This window comes from Crinia signifera, chromosome 7 (genome assembly GCF_055691185.1).
Source record: "Crinia signifera chromosome 7, ASM5569118v1, whole genome shotgun sequence".
Taxonomy (NCBI): domain Eukaryota; kingdom Metazoa; phylum Chordata; class Amphibia; order Anura; family Myobatrachidae; genus Crinia; species Crinia signifera.
In genome coordinates, this window is record NC_139223.1 from 58356797 (window position 1) to 58364065 (window position 7269).

Genomic DNA, 7269 nt, shown 5'->3' on the forward strand with positions numbered 1-7269 from the left:
GTTTAATGGGCATTACGATGTTGGCATTATGTTTAATGGGCATTACAGTGTGTGACATTATATTTAATTGGTATTACAGTGTGTGACATTATGTGTAATGGGCATTACGGTGTTGGCATTATGTGTAATGGGCATTATGGTGTTGGCATTATGTTTGGGCATTACAGTGATGGCTTTATGTGTAATGGACATTACGCTGTTGGCATTATGTGTAATGGGCATTACGGTGTTGGCATTATGTTTGGGCATTACAGTGATGGCTTTATGTGTAATGGGCATTACGGTGTGTGACATTATGTGTAATGGGCATTACGCTGTTGGCATTATGTGTAATGGGCATTACGGTGTTTGCATTATGTGCAATGGGCATTACAGTGATGGCTTTATGTGTAATGGGCATTACAGTGATGGCTTTATGTGTAATGGGCATTACGGTGTGTGGCATTATGTGTAGTGGGCATTACAGTGATGGCTTTGTGTAATGGGCATTACGGTGTTGGCATTATGTGTAATGGGCATTACGGTGTTGGCATTATGTTTGGGCATTACAGTGATAGCTTTGTGTAATGGGCATTACGGTATTGGCATTATGTGTAGTGGGCATTACAGTGATGGCTTTATGTGTAATGGGCATTACAGTGTTGGCATTATGTGTAATGGGCATTACGGTGTTGGCATTATGTGTAATGGGCATTACAGTGATGGCTTTATGTGTAATGGGCATTACGGTGTGTGGCATTATGTATAGTGGGCATTTATAGTGTAAATCTTTGCAATGCGCCTCCGGCACCACTGCCCCCATTTCTGGTGTATGTGTGTCGTAGGGGAGGATTGTTTAATCCTTGCTGCATACTAGAGGGGAGAAGGTAGGGTGGCGAAACGATGGCGATGGTGATTCGCCACTTGCTTGTGTTGCCCCCCAGGCTGAAAGTTGCCAGCCAGCCCCTGCAGAACTTTAATCCATTTGAAAACCCTTATCAGAGACTTCTTTTTATTTTAAACAGTATTACACTATGTATATTTTTTCTTCTTTTGTATGAAATACATTGGAGGAATTGAGACTGAACATCACAGAAAATTTTATTTCAAGCCATATTACAGTGATACGTAACTATACATTTTTTACAATATATATTATATGTGCGCGATTATAATTTCACCATATTTTCTGTTCTGAATTGTATACTTTGGGGGATCCGAACTATTCCTCCTTTCGTGTTGTTGCTTTTGCTGCACATAGGCGCAGAAGGTACTGTGAAAAAAAATGTTTTGCCAGACCAATATTCCACTAATTAGGGCCCTTCTTTTGTGAATCTAAATTCATTAAAATACACATAACAGGGTCTGAAAATGTAGTTCTTCTGTTCTAAATTATACCAGCTAGGTTACAAATTCATTTTTTTATGATGACATTCTTCAAGTATGACATTCTGATTAATTTTTATTTTGATGCAATCTGATTTTCTGCAAGCAGGAGAATGAGAAATGAATTGCACCGGGCACATAATATCTTAATGTCTTTCTCACACCTATGTGGTATCACTTCCGAAGCATGGCTCTTACTAGCGATATCATCCGCTATTCTGCATGTACAGACAACGAAGGACACCGCTAATGACTGCGGGGATGTGTGCATACCTCCCAACTTTGGAGGAGATGGAGGCTAGACGCAGTTGCTGTTTGGGGGCGTGGCCTAATTTTGGGGCATGGCCTATACTCGCGGCTTTTCCCCGCGAGGCCACGCCCCCATTTTGACGCTATGGGGGCATGACCCAGAGGCTCTGTGAGCCTCTAGCCATGCCCCCAGCCCCCCGGCTGCGGGAATAGACGCTGTGCGCATGTGCACAGCCTTTATTCCCCGCTGCTTTGCAGCCGAGAGGGGGGACTCCCAACAGCCCCCCCTCACCGCGGGACACTGCCAGCCGCGGGTGGGACAGCGGGACAGTCCCTGATAATCAGGACTGTCCCGCTAAAATCGGGACTGTTGGGAGGTATGTGTGTGCATCGTTAACAATATAGTGCATACACACGAGACGATATGCACAAAAATATCGATTATCGTGCTTATTATTCGATATATATTAATTTATGATCTAGTGTGTGCCCAGCTTTAGGTTTTTGGTGCCTTATTTTATTTTTAACATTAGAACTTTTTCTAATCTTGTAATTTGTCGCATTGACTTGTTCTGTGCTTCCGGGTGTCAGGGGTATTGCATGTGATTTCTCGGTTACATTAATGATGTTGGATTTCTTTTGAGTGACTTAAAATGCATACTCCACTGTGCACTGTATCATTCATGTGCACAGAACGTCAGTCTCAGGAGCAAAGTCAGATCTCTGTTTAATAATCATTAACATCTCAGCTGTGCAAGGGAGTTGCTTGTCCCATCTGCATATCAACTTTCCCTGCCTATGACATTTCCTTTGCAATAATAAGAATGCACAAACCAGCATGTGGCTTCTCATGTATAATGCATACATACTTGCCTACCCTCCCGCATTTAGCGGGAGTCTCCCGTTTTTTCAATCCTTCTCCCGCCTCCCGCAAATCCCTTGGTTTCTCCCGTTTTTTTGTCCCCTTTGCAAGAAATCTTGAGTGCGCATGCGCGAACGCGATGTTGCGGGGGCGGGGCCTGAATGCGCGACGTGGTGACGTCACTATGACGGCCACCGCGGGTTCGTGTGGGTAGCGCAGCGCTGGCCGTGGGAAGAACTAGGAAGGAGAATGGTGAACATGTGTTGTGCGGCAGCTGGAGCGTGGGCGGGAGCTTGACAGCGGCAGAGAACTGTGGAATGTGAGCCGGGAGCACGAGTGTCAGGAGCGGCAGCTGCAGTAGGTATAACTCTGTCATACAGCAGCCTGACTCACCTGGGGAAACCTGTGGTTCTCACACGGTGGGAGAGCGATTAGACCGGTGCCCGCATCTCCTCTCTGGGTCCTGAGCCTCATTGCTGCTCCGCAAGCTGCTGGGCTGTTCTCTCTGTCCCTCCTCCTTCTCCTCCCTGCTGTGTCTCACTCAACGTACACTACTGAGCTTCCTATGTTTTTGTGCGTATACCCAGCCCACGTGCACCTCACTATAAATAGAGAAAAACATATATATATATATATATATATATATATATATGTGTGTGTGTGTATATATATATATATATATATATATATATATATATATATATATATATATATATATATATATACATACGTATGTATGTATGTATGTATGTATATATATGTGTGTGTGCCTGTTTCAAGGCGTGTGTTCAGTGATTGTGTTGGATCGTTTCTATTCAGTTTTTTATTTGTTTTATTCGTCCTATATGCAGCAGGAAGGGTCCCGGCATTTTGCCTGCTTTCTTTAACTCAGCTGCCCCCGTCCACCCTTCTCCAACATCGCTCCTAGTGGATTTTGTTGCAGGTTCCCTGCTGATGTTTCAGACTTTTACTTCTGACATTAGTCCACAACTCTGACGCTTGGTTATTGTAAAACTATAGTTTATTTCCATCTCTGCCATTATGTGCTCTATATTCATAGACTACCCCTCTGGAGGCTGTCACACCCCTGGGAGCCACCCCGTGTCTGTTGGTTTCCACTGCTCCCCATTTCCCCCTTTATTCTGATCTTCCTATGGTTTCCTTCCTCACCTTTTCTCACACCGACACTCCTGATCCTGTCAGATACTGATTCATACATATTCACAACTGCATCACCTCTTCGCTTTATCACTACAGTATCACCTTTTCGCTGTCAAGCACTTCCCCGCCTGTGGGTTGCCTGACACCGGTTGCCATATCCATTACTCACTCCCGCACACACACAGCAGGTCTTGCCATTCAAGACCCATCCTTTCAGCACCTAGGTCAGTGTCTCTTTTTCACGCTCCCTCTGGGCTTCACTGCCCTTCCTTCACTGTTCAATCACTTCACATGTTGCGTGTGGTTTTGTATTTATTCCACGGTGTGTACACTTCTCCCCTTGTCTGCAATCTTCCACTCTGGCACTTTCACTTGGGCTTTCCAGTCTCCCTCCAGGACATGCCTCCCCTATTGTGTATTGTGCCATACATTGTTTCAACTGCAAGTTGCTCAGTGCTGATACAATGTAATTCATGTACTGTGTACTTCATATGCTTTTATTTTGTCTCCAACAGCCTGAGCGGCTTGCATCATCAGCGGGACACTCGGTTAACTCCCCCCCTGGCTCAGTTCCCTCTCACACTGTCCACACTTGACAACGTCGCCAGAGCACTCAGCGCTTCAGCAGGAGCGCTCCCCACGGCGTCTCTGGTTGCCTAGGTTACCCGCACACTGGTTGGTCTGGACACTCCCCCTGGTGACCCTGAGTTCCCCGACACTACAGTCGGGCTGACCTCATCCTCTGTTCGCCGGTTGTCATGCTGGTGATGGTAGCACAAGGTGCCCCTTCCCCCACACTGCCTATAAATGTAAGTTTTTTTTCATACTATCTTTAGGTCTTGATAAAGGGCGAATGCCTGAAACGTTGACTCACTTCATTGTTGTTTGGTTGACTTTATACCTGGTTTAACTGCCGCCGTGCAGTATTACTGAAAATGAAATCTCTAGAGTGCCATCTGCCTACTTCATACACATATATATATATATATATATATATTATTTTTTTTTAAAGGCAAGAATTCTTTTACTCTTCTTTACTTTAATTCTCCACATAAGTTGCAGAGCAATACAGCAGGTGCGTGACAAAAAATTTGATTGATTATATGGTCCAATGTCTGTTTGTTGAAATCCACATTTCATTAGCCAGTTCTTCTGGTTCTGCGGAACTATCTCCGTTAATTGTGATACTCATGTACTCTTCATATCCAGGCGGCATGAAAGCTAAAGCATAAGGGAAGAGCTTGTGGCAGCTGACTCTGTAAGATTCAGCAGCATCTTTGCTGTCTCCTAAACTGCCTTCGCGCAAGGCTTCTAGCACCTCCGTGCAGGGTTGGAGGCTTCTGTTATTCAGGCACTCATCCAAGGCTGTGGCCAGCTCTACTGTTCGTTTCTAGAAGGATCCAGATAGTACATAATTTTGGCAGCTGATGATCTGTGTGGTATGGAGTCCATGTTTGCTTTCAGGAAGAGGTTATTAAAATTTGCAGGACTTGTTTCACCAAAAAGCCTGGTTATTTCTGCCTTTAACACTGTTCTAATGGATTCATTTAGTTCTTTGCTCTCAGATACTGCACAAAAGAAATGGACCAAACACTGGTGAAGCCAAGGGTGATTAGGATCTATATTAAACGCCCTCTTCACCGATTGCAACATCAAAGGGAATTTTTCTTACCTAAAGTACATTGTAAAGGCATTCAGATGTGTTTCTATTTTGTTCTTACCAAGTTCTTAAGCGGTGTTAAGAATTTAATTGCTACTTCCAATGGATGGTCAACCTTGGCCAGTTTTTCTTGAATAAATTCTTCCTTGGTGCCACCAATTTCTTCGTCATCATCCTTCTTTTCTTCTTCTGGTTCCGCTGCTGCTTCTCCTTCTCTGCATTCTTCTTCTCCTCTAGCTGCGCTTTCTTCTGTGCTCTCCTCTGCTTATTACGGAGCTTTTTCAGCTCTTTGTCAGACATATTGGCAGTGTCTGGTTCATGCTCTTTATTCTCATCCGTTAAAGGGTTGTCGTGGAGCTTCAGATAAATTTCTATAGCAATCCGTGCAGCTTTGAAGTAAAACAGATGTTGTCTCTGCACATCTTCTAGCTTTAACAAGTCCACATATGACCTGAGTGTAATTTTCCTCATACAATAGGTGTGGAAGTCAAACTGATCATCAATGGTCTCCACAAAATGTCTTTCATTTTCATGGCATTTCTTAAGTGCTTCCCCAAACTTGTTCATGGACCTATATGCCTGGGCACACTCAGTCTGGAACCACATGCACTGCTTTTCATCCAGGTTCTCCACTGCCTTTCCTTGTAAACTTTGAGCACATTTCTTCTGCCTCCTTAATCATGTTTGCGTTTAACATGTACTTTGCACATTTTGAGTTGATAAATCTATCTGCCATGTCCAGAGCCTGTGCTTCATCCATCCACTGAGCAGCTTATTTGATGTTACCAGCATGCTTGTAAATCTTGGCCTTAACAAGGAAAAACTCGATCAGAGTTGGTGTGCTGTCAATGGCTGCATTTATATATTCCAGAGCTATAGATGGCTGGCCAATATTGTAGCGCCAAGTAGTACTGAACCCATAACAAAGTAGTTGGTGGCTCTTTACCATAGTCATTGATGTTAAATAGCCGGCAACTTTTTAAAGATGTATCAAGGTCTTCAATAATCTCCACCTTCTCTTTGTCATGGTACAAAGATCATAAAGTGTTGAAAACAGGAGGGCATCCTTTGCTAAAATTCATTCTCAGATATTTATCCAGACACACTCTCAGTTTCTCTCCTGTTAAGAAATTTAAAGGCAGCCTCCTTGGCACTAAGCCCCTAGGATATTTAGTTCAACTGTCCTCATAAATCTTCAATCTCTCTTCCATGTTAGCTGCCCATTGTAATAAGCCAATGGGCCAACCATGTAGTGCATATGCACTGAACTATATCATTGACGAATGTCATCGGTTTTCCGCTGTGTGCATGTATTCATTGATGACTTGTCAATTGAGCTGCGTGTACTGATGACAACGGGTGGTCGGTAAAAAACCAGCGGGACCGTGTATCATTTGTAGTGTACACGCTGGGCGATATTTTAAACAATGCTACAATACTGGCATTGATATGGTGTTTTGCAACAGAACACTGTGTACAATTGACTTCCAGTTAATTATGGATATGTGCAGAGATCCTGCTGTGTTTTTTTAATTTTAAATGCACACTTAAAAAGAAAAATCTGGGGTCTCACTTTCTGCTGATTTGTCTCCTTACCTCCTCCCTCCATGTCACCTTAACCCCTCTCGTCCACCATCACCTCCCCTCCTCCCCCTCATGTCACCTCACTCTCTCGCCCCATTACCTCAGCTTGTCACTCCACCCATCACCTCACCCCCATAACCTAAACATCTCTCGCCCCTTCACCTCACCCCTTCATCTCACCCTCTGTCACTTCACCCCTTGTACACCCCTTGTACCCATGTGTTTATCCAACATGCAGGATGATATTCTGTAGGTTGCCGAGGTGTACAGTGTGGGGCTTAATGTATAATGGGCTTTACAGCATGTGACATAATGTGTAATAGGCATTACAGCGTGTGGTATAATATGTAATGTGCATTACGGTGTGTGGCATAATGTGTAATTGGCA

General features: G+C 43.9%; 1 pseudogene; it reads right to left on the reverse strand.

The window, feature by feature from the left end:
* Positions 1–4736: 4736 nt before the first annotated feature.
* Positions 4737–6508, reverse strand: LOC146021184 (N-alpha-acetyltransferase 15, NatA auxiliary subunit pseudogene; annotated as a pseudogene).
* Positions 6509–7269: the final 761 nt, after the last annotated feature.